A 16,149-nucleotide genomic window follows, 5' to 3' on the forward strand; every position below is an offset into this window, starting at 1 on the left:
CGACCACTTGGCAGCATTAACTATCAATGGTACTGCTAGTCATAGGTGCCCTACAAGCCAATCATGTGAGTGATAACACGTGTGACTTGACAGGCAATCCTTTTACTTATTATTATTATTTGGTATTTTATCACTTTCTATTGCTTGTTGCTAGAATATATTATGATATCCATGGATTTGTGCAATGGGAATCAAATCGTGATGAGATCATGATAATGAGACTGATTCGCCTTTAAACATAGATCATAAATAATCTTGGTCATAGGTTACTAGGGAGGGACATCGAGATAATCAGACAAACTAGTTTGTTGTATACTCGTCCATATGATAGATGCAGTTAGTCTCATAGTTCCTCGTATGGGGACACTAGAGATACAATACAAGTGCTCATTAGAGAATGAGTTCACTGATTGATCCGCTTACTAAATGCTAGATGGTTGATAATATCTTATTGTCAGACAACAATTCCACAGTCCCAGTGGTGTATCTGGTTCTTAGACTTGAAATACCAAGGATGTCCTGTATACATACTCCACTCTTTGATACTAGACTTATAGATTTGAATGTTCCAAATCTAGCATAGCCGATCATTGGGAGTAGTAGCCAACCTTACAATGACTATTAAGTGTCGATAGAGGATCATCCACTCTCGATATCATGAGAGGAATATCCCATGTGTTCTTGCTCAGAAAAATTCTGGCTAAGGTCATTTAAATTGAGAGAGAAAAAGTTCTCCAAGAGAATCTGATTAAAGCGAGACTCGAGTAGAAACCGTATGGGTCTGACTGCACCATATCTGGTATATGGTCTCTAGGATATTAGATGGATGAAGGACTATAGATATACGGTAACTGACGACAAACAAGTCTAATGGATTGGATTCCCTTGTATCATCTAGGAAATACGGCGTAGTAGCCTAATACATCCACAATCGATGAGTCAAGTGAATTATTATAAAGATAATAATTCACTGAGTCAAGGAATTCTAATATATATGACTCACAACCAACTCGATATTGGGCCTAGAGGGTCACATACATATGGTAGGCATTGCGATGAGTAGAGGTTCGGATATGAGATATCCGCTGGAGCCATTATCTTATTAGATATCCTATAAGCCATTGAATTATTGGATAATATGGATGAGATCCAATAAGAACCATTGAGAGATAATTAGATAGAGATCCACTAACCTAAGAAGCTTAGGTAGTTGAATCGAGATTCAATATCCAATAGGGTAGGATCCATTAGGGTTATGTTGACAAGGGACCTCTATAAATAAGAGGGAACCAAAGGTTCATAGGCTAGAGCCTTTTTTAGGTTGCTATCTCCTATTCTCCTCCCCTTCTCCTCCTCAAATAGCAGGTTTGAAGACTTGAGGAGCATCGTCGTAGCCCTACTGTATGGATCACTACGAAAGAGGAGGATGCTTGACCTCCTTCATCCTCTCCTATAGATCTGTAGGGATTCAGGTATATACGATCTCCCTAGGTAACATAATATTTAATATACGTAGTTTTAAGTTTCACGGATTTTGTATACTAATCTTCACACGACGACAAACATATCTTTGGAAAATTTGGGGATTTTGTTTTATGTTCTTATGTTGTGTATGTGATGTCACCCCCTAGATTTTCCTACAGGTACCATCGCCCAGACCTCTTGGGAGGCTAAGCCTCAAGTGGTTCCACCACCCACCCTAGGTGGTGCCATCGCCTAGCATGGCTCCAAGTGGTCGAGTGAGCCATCCATCAGACTCAACTTATGTTGGGAAATCATGGGGGGCGACATCATATGCGCAGCGGAAGAACAAGAAAACAAAAATCCCCGATTCCCAAAAAGATGTTCGTCGTCGTGCGAAGATTGGTGCACAAAATCCGCAAAACACAAAACTGCGTATAGAGATTGTGTTACCTAGGGAGATCGTATATCCCTGTTTCCTTGCAGATCCTCAGGAGAGGGTGAAGGAGGTCAAGCGTCCTCCTCTCTAGCGGTGATCCACACAGCAGGGTTGCGACGACGCTCCTCAAAACTCCAGGCCTACTCTGAGGTGGAGAGGGAGAGGAGAATAGGAAGGGCAAGCAAAGACTCTAGCCTATGAGGCTGTGAATCCCTCCTATTTATAGAGATCCCGTGTCAAAACCCTAATGGGTCCTTTCCCTAGTGGGTATTGGATCTGCATCCAATAAGACAAGGGCTCCGTCGGATATCTCATATCCGAACCTCTACTCATCGCAATGCCTACCATATGTGTGTGACCCTCTAGGCCCAATATCGAGCTGGCCGTGAGTCATACCTGTCAGAACTCCTTCTAACTAAGTGAATTATTATCTCTGTAATAATTCACTCGACTCATCGACTACGGAAGTACTAGGCCACTACGCCGTAGTCCCCAGACGATACAGGGGAATCCAATCCATTGGACCTGTCTGTCCTCAGTTACCATGTACCTATAGTCCCTCATCCATCTAATATCCCAGAGACCGTATATCGAGCATGGTGCTGTCAGACCCATACGGTTTCTACTTGAGTCTCGCTCTAATCGGATTCTCCCGGAGAACTCTTTCTCTCTCAACCCGAATGACCCTGGCCAGGGATTTGTCTGAGCAAGAACACATGGGATATTCCTCTCATGATACCGAGAGTGGATGATCCTCTATCGACACTCAATAGCCCTCGTAAGGTCGACTACCACTCCCAATGACCAGCTGTACTAGATCTGGGAACAGCCAAACCTATAAGTCTGGTATCAAAGAGTGGAGCACTCATACAGGACATCCTTGGTGTCTCAAGTCTAAGAACCAGATACACCACTAGGACTACGGAATCGTTGTCTGACAATAAGGCATCATCAACCATCCAGCATTCCGTAAGCGGATCAATCAGTGAACTCATTCTCCAATGAGCACCTGTACTGTATCCCTACTGTCCCTACACGAGCAGCTATGAGACCAGCTGCATCCATCATATGGACGGGTATACAGCACACCAGTCTATCCGGTTATCACGATGTCCCTCTCGAGTAACCTATGACCGGGATTATTTAGGATATGTGTTTAAAGGTGAATCGATCTCATTATCGTGATCTCATCACGATCCGATTCCCATTGCACAAATCCAAGGACATCACAATACATATGCATTTATGCAATAGTTATAAAGTGATATACGCCAAAAATATAATAAGCAAAAAGATTCTTTATCAAGTCACACGTGCCATCACTCACGTGATTGGCTTGCTAGGCACTTATGACTAGCAATCTCCCACTTGACCTAAAGCCAATCACCTATGTGTCTGATCCCCATCAGACCCCTGTGACGCTCAAAGACAATCTGAGACAATGGCTTTGTTAGTGGATCTGCAATGTTATCTTCGGATGGAACTCTTTCCACTGCTACATCTCCTCGGGTCACGATCTCTCTGATAAGGTGGAACCTTCTCAGAACATGCTTAGATTTCTGATGAGACCTAGGTTCCTTCGCTTGAGCAATTGCCCCGTTGTTGTCGCAATATAGGGAAATCGGCTCCTCACTATCCGGCACGACTCCCAAATCTGTGATGAACTTCTTCAACCAGACTCCCTCCTTTGCTGCATCTGATGCAGCAATGTACTCCGCCTCTGTGGTCGAGTCAGCAGTGGTATCTTGCTTGGAACTCTTCCAGCACACTGCTCCTCCATTCAAGGTGTACACATACCCTGAATTCGACTTGCTATCATCGACATCAGACTGAAAACTTGAGTCAGTGTAGCCTTCAACCTTAAGGCTATTACCTCCATATACTAGTAAAAGATCCTTAGTCCTTCTCAAGTACTTAAGGATACACTTTACTGCTTTCCAGTGCTCCAAGCCTGGATCCGCCTGATACCTGCTCGTGACACTCAGAGCATGCGCTATATCAGGCCTAGTACATAGCATGGCATACATGATAGACCCTATTGCTGAGGCATAAGGTATCATATCCATGTTCGCCCTTTCTTCTGGAGTCTTTGGGGACATACTCGTAGAAAGCGATATCCCATGTCTCATCGGTATGAGACCTCTTTTGGAATTTTCCATGCCAAACCTTTTGACAATAGTTTCTATGTACCTGGACTGGGACAAGCCAAGCATCCTTTTGGATCTATCTCTATAGATTCTAATCCCCAAGATATAAGATGCTTCTCCTAAGTCCTTCATGGAGAAGTGTCTAGATAACCAAGCCTTTATTGTGGATAGCATTCCTATGTCATTCCCAATGATGAGGATGTCATCCACATATAACACCAAAAAGCTAATAGCGCTCCCACTTACCTTTCTGTATACACAAGGCTCATCTTCGTTCTTAACGAAGTCATAAGATCTGATTGCCTCATCAAATCTTATGTTCCAACTTCGGGAAGCTTGCTTTAGTCCATAAATGGATCTAAGCAACCTACACACCTTATCTGGGCAGTTCTTGGACACGAATCCCTCAGGTTGCATCATATACACCTCCTCCTCCAGGTTCCCGTTGAGGAATGCGGTTTTCACATCCATCTGCCAGATCTCATAATCATAGTGTGCTGCAATAGCCAATAGAATTCTGATGGATTTTAGCATTGCTACGGGTGAGAAAGTTTCGTCGTAGTCAACACCTTGCCTTTGACGATACCCCTTAGCCACTAGCCTTGCTTTATAGGTCTCTACCGTTCCATCTACTCCGATCTTTTCCTTAAAGATCCACTTGCAACCGATGGGTACAATACCTTCGGGTGCATCAACTAGGTTCCAAACCTTATTGGAGTACATAGAATCCATCTCAGAATTCATGGCTTCTTTCCACTTCCCGGAGTCTATACTCATAATAGCCTCCTCGTAGGTCTGAGGATCAATATCCTCTACATCCTCTGCTCTAATATGTCCCACATATCTCTCAGGAGGATGGGATACTCTATCAGACCTGCGTAAAGTTGAAACTTGTGTATTAGATACCTGAACAGACTCGGGCTGTAGAGTGGTGCTTGAGCTTGGTTCTCCAACCTCGCTCAATTCTATCATTCTCCCACTGTCTCCGTCAAGAATGTGTTCCTTCTCAAGGAACACTGCTCTCTTAGCTACAAAGACCTTTTGGTCCTCGAGATGATAGAAGTAATACCCACAAGTTTCCTTGGGGTATCCCACAAATTTACATCGCCCTGTCCTTGATTCTAACTTATCGGGGTTGTGTCTTTTAACATGGGCAGAGCAGCCCCAAATCTTAACTACTTTAAGATCAGGCTTCTTCCCTTTCCATATCTCATATGGTGTAGACACCACCGACTTAGTTGGAACTCTGTTCAGAAGGTAAGCTGCGGTTTCTAGGGCATATCCCCAGAATGAGATGGGTAGGTCAGCGAAACTCATCATGGACCGTACCATATCTAATAATGTACGATTTCTCCTTTCAGAGACACCATTGAGCTGAGGTGTATAAGGAGGTGTCCATTGGGATAATATCCCATGGTCCTTGAGGAAGTGAGTAAACTCTGTACTTAAGTACTCACCTCCTCGATCTGATCGAAGAGTTTTGATACTCTTTCCAGTCTGGTTCTCCACCTCATTCTTATACTCTCTGAATTTCTCAAAGGCCTCGGACTTGTACTTCATTAAGTACACATATCCATACCTTGAGAAATCATCAGTAAATGTAATGAAGTAGGAGTAACCTCCAATGGCATGAGTTGACATGGGTCCACATACATCACTATGTATGAGTTCCAACAACTCAGTGGCTCTCTCTCCAGTTCCACTAAATGGAGAGTTGGTCAGTTTTCCACGAATGCAAGGCTCACAAGTTGCATATGACACATAGTCGAATGGATCTAGATATCCATCATTTAGCAACTTTTGAATCCTTCTTTCATGGATGTGACCTAGCCTACAATGCCACAGGTATGCACTGTTCAACTCATCTCATTTCCTTTTGGACATATTTATATTCATGATATGTGGAGTGGTGTCTAACATAAATAAACCATTATGCAATGTTCCTTTCGTGATGATCTTATCATCTAATAATATCGAACAACCATTGTTCTCAAAAACAAATTTATATCCATTAACTGTTAAACATGAAATGGAGATAATATTTTTGATAATAGAAGGAACAAAATAACATGCATCTAATGCAATAAAAGCTCCACTAGGCAGATGTAGGGCGACCTCGCCAACAGCTAAAACAGCAACTTTTGCTCCATTACCCATCTTGAGGTCCATCTCGCCTCTCTCTAGTCTCCTAGGCCTTGCCAGAACCTGCAACGAATTACATATATGATAAGCACTACCGGTATCTAATACCCATGTGTTATCATAAGAGTCTGACAAATGGAGACCGATCATGAATGTACCTGAAGCTTCATCAAGCTTTTGTTTCGCCCTTTCTGCAAGGTACTCTTTGCAGTTTCTCTTCTAGTGCCCATCTTTACCACAGTGGAAGCACTGGCCTTTGTCCTTTATTGGGTCTTTCTTAGCAACCTTTGCTTTACCTTGTTTGCCCTTGCCCTTTCCCTTCTTAAGGGACCTTTCTGCTTTCCTTTTCTTTCTGGTCTCACCAGTGTAGAGAACTGGCTTCTCTTTCTTAATAGTACTCTCTGCCTCCCTCAACATATTGAGGAGCTCTGGGAGAGTCACCTCAAGCTTGTTCATATTAAAGTTCATTATGAACTGTGAAAAGGAATCTGGTAGGGACTGAAGCACAATGTCCACACACAAGTTATCCTCTAGGACCATTCCTAGACCTGTGAGTTTCTCTATCCACTCAATCATCTTTAGGACATGGTTCTGAACCGGTGTCCCCTCAGTCATCCTAGCGCGGAAAAGGCTCTTGGATATCTCATATCGTTGAGTCCTTCCCTGTTCCTCAAACAATTTACGGACATGTAGGAGAATGGATCTGGCATCCATCTTTTCATGTTGTCTCTGTAACTCTGGAGTCATAGAGCCCAACATATAGCACTGAGCAAGAGTGGAGTCATCAATGTACTTCACGTAGCGAGCGATCTCATCCTCGCTTGCCCCTTCTTCGGGCGTAGGCATCACTGTATCAAGGACGTACACGATTTTCTCCGCTGTGAGAACAATTCTCAAGTTACGGAGCCAATCCGTATAATTTGGACCAGTGAGGCGGTTGACATCAAGTATGCCACGTAAGGGATTTGAAAGCGACATTTTCTGAAAATAAAGATGTAGCAAAAATGAATAACATGCAGATTTTGCAAGAAATAAACTATCAAGATATGGACTTCTATCTTAATATGCTCCCACTATTTTATTAACGAGTCACGCGACACCCTCAGCACGTGAAACGGAAGTCTCCGGCAGACTTCTAGTGGGGATCAGGATCCAATCAGCATCTTAGTGTAACCTCGAGGGACTCGACCAATCACACTAAGCCTAAAAGGTAGACAACTCTTGCCGATCACAACTCCTTGTGATTCCCGTCCTGTTCGGCCTCCGAATCACCATGGCCTCGAGGGACTCGACCAACCATGATGCTCGGTTAAGTCAACACCTTCGTTACAAGATGAGTCTGATTTGATGATATACCCTCGAGGGACTCGACCAAGCATATCATGCCCTCAGGTCACCGGTGACATCTCTATGTCGTAAGCAAGATAGCGAATCGCGATATAGGTGAGTCTCGAGGGACTCGACCAACTCAACCTACACCGAGAATCGGTTCCTACTCATAACGATGGAAGGCCACGTGGGTCAATCTAATTGCCTCACGTTTACCGACTTAATATTATCGAGAGATGTTTCTATAATTTGGTCTCCTAATATGACATGTCACACATATACATATTTAATATATATCTACATCGCATGCAAATATATATATATATATCTAGTATATGTATAAGCAATCACACCAGATGATCATGGACCACAACCTAATATGATTAGGCCCGAGCCAGTAGGCCTAATCACTCACATCAAGATCTATGTGTGCAACGGTGCATCTCCATGCCTTGTGATCGTCCATCTCGTCCTCGTTGGTTCCGTCGACATCTTGATGCATCTTCATGCATCACGATCGTCCGTCTCGTGGGTCCCGCTATGGCTTCCACGCTCCCGCTGCGCCTCCTCATGTGATTACAACTTAATCATAGGCACGCAGGCCCGACAATAAACGAGAAATATAATGGAGGTTCGCAGACCTCAATAATAATAATCACAAGTACACACATCACACGGTCCATGATCATCCGTCCACTCATCATACATCACATGTATAAATAATCGTCATTATGTAGGACTACTAGATAATAAAAATAATAATCAACTAAACCTTTTAATTAATTAATATTTTCTGAAATCAGGGATATATAGGGAATTTCTCAATTCCTAAGGGTATTTTCGTAATTTGGACAAAAGACAGAAACTGGAATTTCTCAAATTCCGAGGGGCAAAACTATCTTTTGCGCAGAAAACCCTAATACCCTTTCCCCTTTTCGTTGCTGCGCCGCCGCCGCCGCCACCCTGCTGGCGGCGGCCTGTGCGGCGAGGGCGAGGGCACTGCCCTCGCCTGCAGGCGGCACGCGCGCTGGCGGCGATGCCGCTGCGGGTGGGCGCCCCCTTCGGGCGCCGCTGCCTCCGCAGGCGGTGCTGTACCGCCGGGCGGCCGCCCCTGTGGGGGGGTTTCGCCCGCGGGAGCAGCGGCGGCAGGCGTCGCGCGTCGCTGCCCTGCAGCGGCAGGCGCCGCTTCCTTTCGGCGGCAGGCGCCGCTGCCCTGCGGCGCCTCTGCCCGTGGGTTGCCAGCCCCGCCGGCAGCAAGCCTGCTGCAAACAGGCCGCCGGCCGGCTGCTGCAGACGCAGCCCCTGCGCTGCCCGCCTTCGGCTGCGCTTCACGCACGCAGATCGAGGGCAGCAACTGTTGCTGCCCTTTCTCGCTTTTGCGTCAACGATTTTGACGTCAATATTCTTCCTAAACACAACACACGCAGTTCAAAAACCAATCATTCGCACGAACAACCTGGCTCTGATACCACTGTTGGGAAATCATGGGGGCGACATCATATGCGCAGCGGAAGAACAAGAAAACAAAAATCCCCGATTCCCAAAAAGATGTTCGTCGTCGTGCGAAGATTGGTGCGCAAAATCCGCAAAACACAAAACTGCGTATAGAGATTGTGTTACCTAGGGAGATCGTATATCCCTATTTCCTTGCAGATCCTCAGGAGAGGGTGAAGGAGGTCAAGTGTCCTCCTCTCTAGCGGTGATCCACACAGCAGGGTTGCGACAACGCTCCTCAAAACTCCAGGCCTACTCTGAGGTGGAGAGGGAGAGGAGAATAGGAAGGGCAAGCAAAGACTCTAGCCTATGAGGCTGTGAATCCCTCCTATTTATAGAGATCCCGTGTCAAAACCCTAATGGGTCCTTTCCCTAGTGGGTATTGGATCTGCATCCAATAAGACAAGGGCTCCGTCGGATATCTCATATCCGAACCTCTACTCATCGCAATGCCTACCATATGTGTGTGACCCTCTAGGCCCAATATCGAGCTGGCCGTGAGTCATACCTGTCAGAACTCCTTCTAACTAAGTGAATTATTATCTCTGTAATAATTCACTCGACTCATCGACTACGGAAGTACTAGGCCACTACGCCGTAGTCCCCAGACGATACAGGGGAATCCAATCCATTGGACCTGTCTGTCCTCAGTTACCATGTACCTATAGTCCCTCATCCATCTAATATCCCAGAGACCGTATATCGAGCATGGTGCTGTCAGACCCATACGGTTTCTACTTGAGTCTCGCTCTAATCGGATTCTCCCGGAGAACTCTTTCTCTCTCAACCCGAATGACCCTGGCCAGGGATTTGTCTGAGCAAGAACACATGGGATATTCCTCTCATGATACCGAGAGTGGATGATCCTCTATCGACACTCAATAGCCCTCGTAAGGTCGACTACCACTCCCAATGACCAGCTGTACTAGATCTGGGAACAGCCAAACCTATAAGTCTGGTATCAAAGAGTGGAGCACTCATACAGGACATCCTTGGTGTCTCAAGTCTAAGAACCAGATACACCACTAGGACTACGGAATCGTTGTCTGACAATAAGGCATCATCAACCATCCAGCATTCCGTAAGCGGATCAATCAGTGAACTCATTCTCCAATGAGCACCTGTACTGTATCCCTACTGTCCCTACACGAGCAGCTATGAGACCAGCTGCATCCATCATATGGACGGGTATACAGCACACCAGTCTATCCGGTTATCACGATGTCCCTCTCGAGTAACCTATGACCGAGATTATTTAGGATATGTGTTTAAAGGTGAATCGATCTCATTATCGTGATCTCATCACGATCCGATTCCCATTGCACAAATCCAAGGACATCACAATACATATGCATTTATGCAATAGTTATAAAGTGATATACGCCAAAAATATAATAAGCAAAAAGATTCTTTATCAAGTCACACGTGCCATCACTCACGTGATTGGCTTGCTGGGCACTTATGACTAGCAACTTAGCCCTAACTTAGGCCCTATGGTCCCCTAATTGAGTTGACCTAATTCAAACCTAATTACAACTTAAAACTGTTGAATCTCGGATTTTGATGATGACCTCAATTGTCATTTGTTATTTAATCCATATGTTGAGATAAGTGTGCAGGATTAACTATGATGAAAGTTAAGACATGCAGCAGGAGTTGCGCTAGAGTCAAGACAATGATCACGTTGGGAGTTCGAGAGTTCGACGGAAGTTCGAACAGTCATCGGAGGTTCTGCGGGAACAAATCCGAGAAGTCCATAAGCTTGCCAAAAGAAGCTCGTAGGAACTCGCCAAGTGGATCGTCGCAAGTCCAGGGGTTTGCTGGAAGTCCGCAGGAGCATCACCGAGGGTTCATCGGATGATTGACGGAAGTTCGCCGGAAGCTCGCTGGAAGAAGCGATTGACGCACCGGAGCAAGTTGCAGTAAATATCTTAGGAAAAATTATAGTTAGCACATTGATTAAGTTGGAAATGGGAGGTGATCCCATTAGCTTAATCTTGGGGCAATTGGGCCCCTGAATAACCTAAATTGGGCCGAATGGAACTACCCATTCGGACCCTGATTGCTGTGGGAGGTGCAACCGCCCAAGCCAGGAGGTAGCACCGCCTAGGCTAAGTCTCCTAGGGAGACTGGGTGGTGCAACCGCCCCAGCCAGGAGGTAGCACCGCCAGGGCTCAGTCTCCGAGCGAGATTGGGCGGTGCAACCTCCCCTGACAGGAGGTAGCACCGCCTGAGCTCGGTCTTCGAGCTCTGGCAGGCGATGCAACCGCCCCAGTCAGGAGGTGCAACCGCCTGAGCTCGGTCTTCGAGCTCTGCTAGGCGGTGCAACCGTCCCTGACAGAGGTGGCACCGCCCAGAGGCTCAGTCTTCGAGCTCTGCCAGGCGGTGCAACCGCCCCAGTCAGGAGGTGCAACCACCTGATCCCAGAATTCCGGGAATTGATAATTTTGAGCTCCAAATTTGAACTGGGTCGGGGCCTATAAATACCCCACCTATTCAGCACTGAAAGGTAACAACTTACACTCGAAATCTTGATTTCTTTCTATGATTCTTAGAGCTCAAAATTATTGTAAAGGCCAAAAGTTCTCCTCCCTCTGTTCTTCAAAGTTCTGAGTTGTAAAGAGAGGAGAGAAAATTTCTGTAAGGGTTGTCTCCTAAGCCAGTCAAAAGGAGTGAAACTGTAAGAGGGTGGTTGGCCTTCGCCTATTGAAGGAAGGCCTCTAGTTGACGTCGGTGACCTCGTCGGTGGAGGAAGCCAAAAGTGGAGTAGGTCAAGACTGACCGAACCACTCTAAATCTCGGTTTGCATTTACTTTGAGCATTTTATCTTTACTGCAAACCTCCTAAAATAGCTACTGCCTTCTGCGCTTTTATGAACAAGTTTCTAAGTTCAGAACTTTTTGAATATGCGTTTAGACGTAAATCGGCTTTGTCGTGCGATCATTACAGTTCAGTTTACGTTTATGTTTTGATTTCAATCATAACTGCAAACTGCCTTCTGTGCACTTATAAAACATATCTCAAAGTTCAGTATTTTCAAAATTAACATTTAGACGTAAACCGGTTTTATCGTACGAACGTCGCATTTCAGTTTACGCTTATATTCTGGTTTTTATCATAGCTGCAACCTGCCTGCATAGATTAACTTTAATATCATCTTGCTTAGAATCAGATTTTACACAGAAACTGTTTTTATCATTCGAACGCAGTTTCGTTTTAATCGCAGAAAGTTTTTCACTGCACTAATTCACCCCCCCCCTCTTAGTGCTCTCGATCCTAACAATTGGTATCAGAGCGGGGTTAACTCTCTAACGGATTAAAACCCAAGAGAGATGGCATACATCGGAAACTAAGAGGGCCATTCTATTACACGTCCACCCATGTTCAGTGGGACGGGCTACACCTATTGGAAGACCCGAATGAGGATCTTTCTTATTTCTATGGATTTTGAACTTTGGAATCTTGTCAAAAACGGATTTTCGAAGTCTTCTCTTTCAATGATCGATTGGAATGAATTGGAGAAGAAGACTTTCGCTCTTAATGCAAAGGCTATGAATGCCTTATTTTGTGCACTTGATAAAAATGAGTTTAATGGTGTTTCAACTTGTGGAACCGCATTTGATATTTGGCACACACTCGAAGTGACTCACGAAGGCACAAGTAGAGTGAAAGAGTCAAAAATCAATCTTCTGTTACATTCTTTTGAACTTTTCCGGATGAAACCGAGTGAAACCATTGGCGACATGTTTACCCGTTTCACGGATATTGTCAACGGTCTAAAAGGACTCGGAAATTTTTTTTCGGATTTTGAGCTTGTAAATAAGATTCTAAGATCCCTTCCTAAAAGTTGGGATCCTAAAGTCACTACTATTCAAGAGGCAAAAGATCTACGCAACTTCCCTCTTGAAGAACTAATCGGGTCATTAATGACCTACGAGATGACTTGTAAAGCTCATGAAGAGCAAGAAGACATCCTTCCAAAGAACAGGAAGGATATGACACTTAAAACTTCAGAAGGCCACTTGAGAGAAAACTCAAGTGATGAGGATTGTGATGATGACTTGGCACTTCTAACAAGAAAATTTAAAAAATTCTTTAAAAGAAACAAGTTTAAGAATGACGCAAAAAATAAACTTGAACCCAAGAAGGACCAAGTTATTTGCTATGAATGCAAAAAGCCGGGACACTACAAGAGTGATTGTCCCTAAGTCAAAAAGAGAACATCAAAGAAGAAGGCGCTCAAAGCAACATGGGATGACTCAAGCGCGTCCGAAGAAGAGGAGTTCAACACCGAGCAAGTTGCTCATTACGCCCTAATGGCTATCGGAGAAGAGGTAACGGATTTAATTGATGCAGATTTACCTTATCATGAACTATTAAATGCTTTTCATGAATTATTTGATGAATGTAAGACAATTAGTAGAAAATACAAATTGCTAAAAAAGGAGCATGATAGTCTTATTTGAAATTTCGATAAGTTAAAAGCTGAACATCATGATAGTATAAGCTCATGCATAAAATGCCACGATCTAGAAACTCTCCAAAAGGAAAACTTACTACTTAAGGACACCTTGAAGAAATTCGAGGTTGGTAGCAAGTCATTAAACATGATCCTTGCAAACAAGGGTCATGTTCCAAAAAGAAGTGGAATTGGATTTGTGAGAAGTTCTCACCAAAATCCAACCACATTCATAAAAGGCCCCATCTTACATGTTCGACACCAAAACAAATGCAACTTTTGTTGCAAATTTAGACACAAGACGCATTATTGTCCATTCAAGAAAATTAGTCCAAACAAATTGATTTGGGTTCCTAAAGGAACCATGATAAATTCTATGCAACATGATAGACAATGTAGATCTATTTGTGAGGCACCCAAAAGCAAATGAGTACCTAAAAATCATCCCTTCTTATAGAAAACTAAATCATCGCAAGCTAGGAGCAAGAGATAGTACCTTGATAGTGGATGCTCAAGGCATATGACCGGAGATCCATCTTAATTCTCTAAGCTCACTAGCATAGACGAAGCCTATGTCACCTTCGGAGACAACAACAAGGGTAAAATCAATGGCAAAGGAACCATAGGTAACAAATCCAACTTCTTTATTGAAGATGTTTTGTTAGTTAATGGTTTAAAACATAACCTCTTGAGCATTAGTCAATTATGTGATAAAGGATATATTGTTAGATTTGAATCTAATGCTTGCATCATTGAAAAACCACACAAAAACATATCTATGATTGCATTGAAACAAAATAACGTATACACTATTGACATCAATGATTTGTGTAATGAAATGTGTTTTTCTGTTTTGAATGAGGATGCTTGGATATGGCATAGAAGGTTAGGTCATGCTAGCATGAAACTAATCACTCAAATATCATCTAAAGAACTTGTAAGAGGAATTCCTCATATCAAGTTCATTAAAGATAATGTATGTGATGCTTGCCAATTAGGTAAACAAATTAAGGGTAGTTTCAAATCTAAGAATCAAATAAGCACCTCTAGGCCCTTACAATTGATTCATATGGACTTTTCAGATCAATCTCCACATCAAGCCTAGGAGGTAGCAAATACGCCTTCGTCATTGTGGATGACTATAGCAGATACACATGGACTTACTTCTTAAAACAGAAAAGTGAATGCCTTAGATATTTTACCAAGTTTTGTAAACTTGTTCAGAATAAGAAATGTTCTATGATTTCGTCAATTAGAAGTGATCATGGTGGTGAATTTCAAAACTATGATTTCCAGGAATTTTGTGAACTCAATGGATACAATCATAATTTCTCTACTCCTAGAAATCCTCAACAAAATGGAGTAGTAGAAAGAAAAAATCGAAATTTACAAGAAATGGCAAGAACCATGTTGAATGAACACAATCTACCCAAATATTTTTGAGCCGAAGCCGTAAATACTGCATGCTATATTTTGAATACAGTTCTAGTAAGACCCCTACTAACCAAAACTCCCTATGAGTTATGGAACAACAAAAAACCCAATGTTTTATATTTTAAAGTCTTTGGGTGTAAGTGTTTTATCTTGAATGAAAAGGATAACTTAGGAAAATTTGATGCTAAATCTGATGAAGGAATCTTTCTTGGTTATTCTTTAGTTTCTAAAGCCTTTCGTATCTTCAATAAAAAAACTTTAATTATCGAAGAATCCATTCATGTTGTTTTCAATGAGATTTCCGAAATTAGGAAAAATGATTTTGATGATGATGTTAATTTTGATTCCTTGAATTTAAATGAAACCCCTTCTCCAACTAGCAACTTGGATGCATCCACTTCCGAAACATCCTTACCCAAGGATTGGAAGTATGTAGATGCTCATCCCAAGGAGCTAATCTTAGGAGACACGTCAAAGGGGGTTCAAACACGATATTCTCTTAAAAATTTTTGTGCGATCGCCGCCTTTCTCTCCCATATTGAACCCAAATGTGTTGACGAAGCCATGAAAGATGATTCATGGATTATCGCAATGTAAGATGAATTGAATCAATTTGAGAGAAATGAGGTGTGGAAGCTTGTTCCTAGGCCAAATGACCATTTAGTTATTGGTACTAAATGGGTCTTCAGAAACAAGCAAGATGAAAATGGTATCGTGGTTAGAAATAAGGCTAGATTAGTGGCCAAAGGTTTCAACCAAGAAGAAGGTATCGATTACGAAGAAACCTTCGCTCCTGTGGCTCGATTGGAAGCCATAAGGATGCTCCTTGCCTACGCTAGTATTAATAATTTTAAGTTGTTTCAAATGGATGTTAAAAGTGCTTTTCTAAATGGCTTTATTTTCGAAGAAGTTTATGTTGAACAACCTCCTGGATTTGAAAATAATAGCCTCCCTAATCATGTGTTTAGATTAACTAAAGCTCTCTATGGTTTAAAACAAGCCCCAAGGGGTTGGTATAAGAGACTTAGTTCTTTTCTTATCGAAAATAATTTCACAAAAGGCAAGGTTGATACTACATTGTTTATCAAGAATTTTGAAAATAATTTTCTCATTGTTCAGATTTATGTTGATGATATTATCTTTGGCTCTACGAATGAATCTCTTTGTGAATCTTTTGCTAAAACTATGAGTCTTGAATTCGAAATGAGCTTAATGGGAGAATTAACATTCTTCTTAGGCTTACA

This window comes from Musa acuminata, chromosome BXJ1-9, assembly GCF_036884655.1.
Source record: "Musa acuminata AAA Group cultivar baxijiao chromosome BXJ1-9, Cavendish_Baxijiao_AAA, whole genome shotgun sequence".
NCBI classification, from domain to species: domain Eukaryota; kingdom Viridiplantae; phylum Streptophyta; class Magnoliopsida; order Zingiberales; family Musaceae; genus Musa; species Musa acuminata.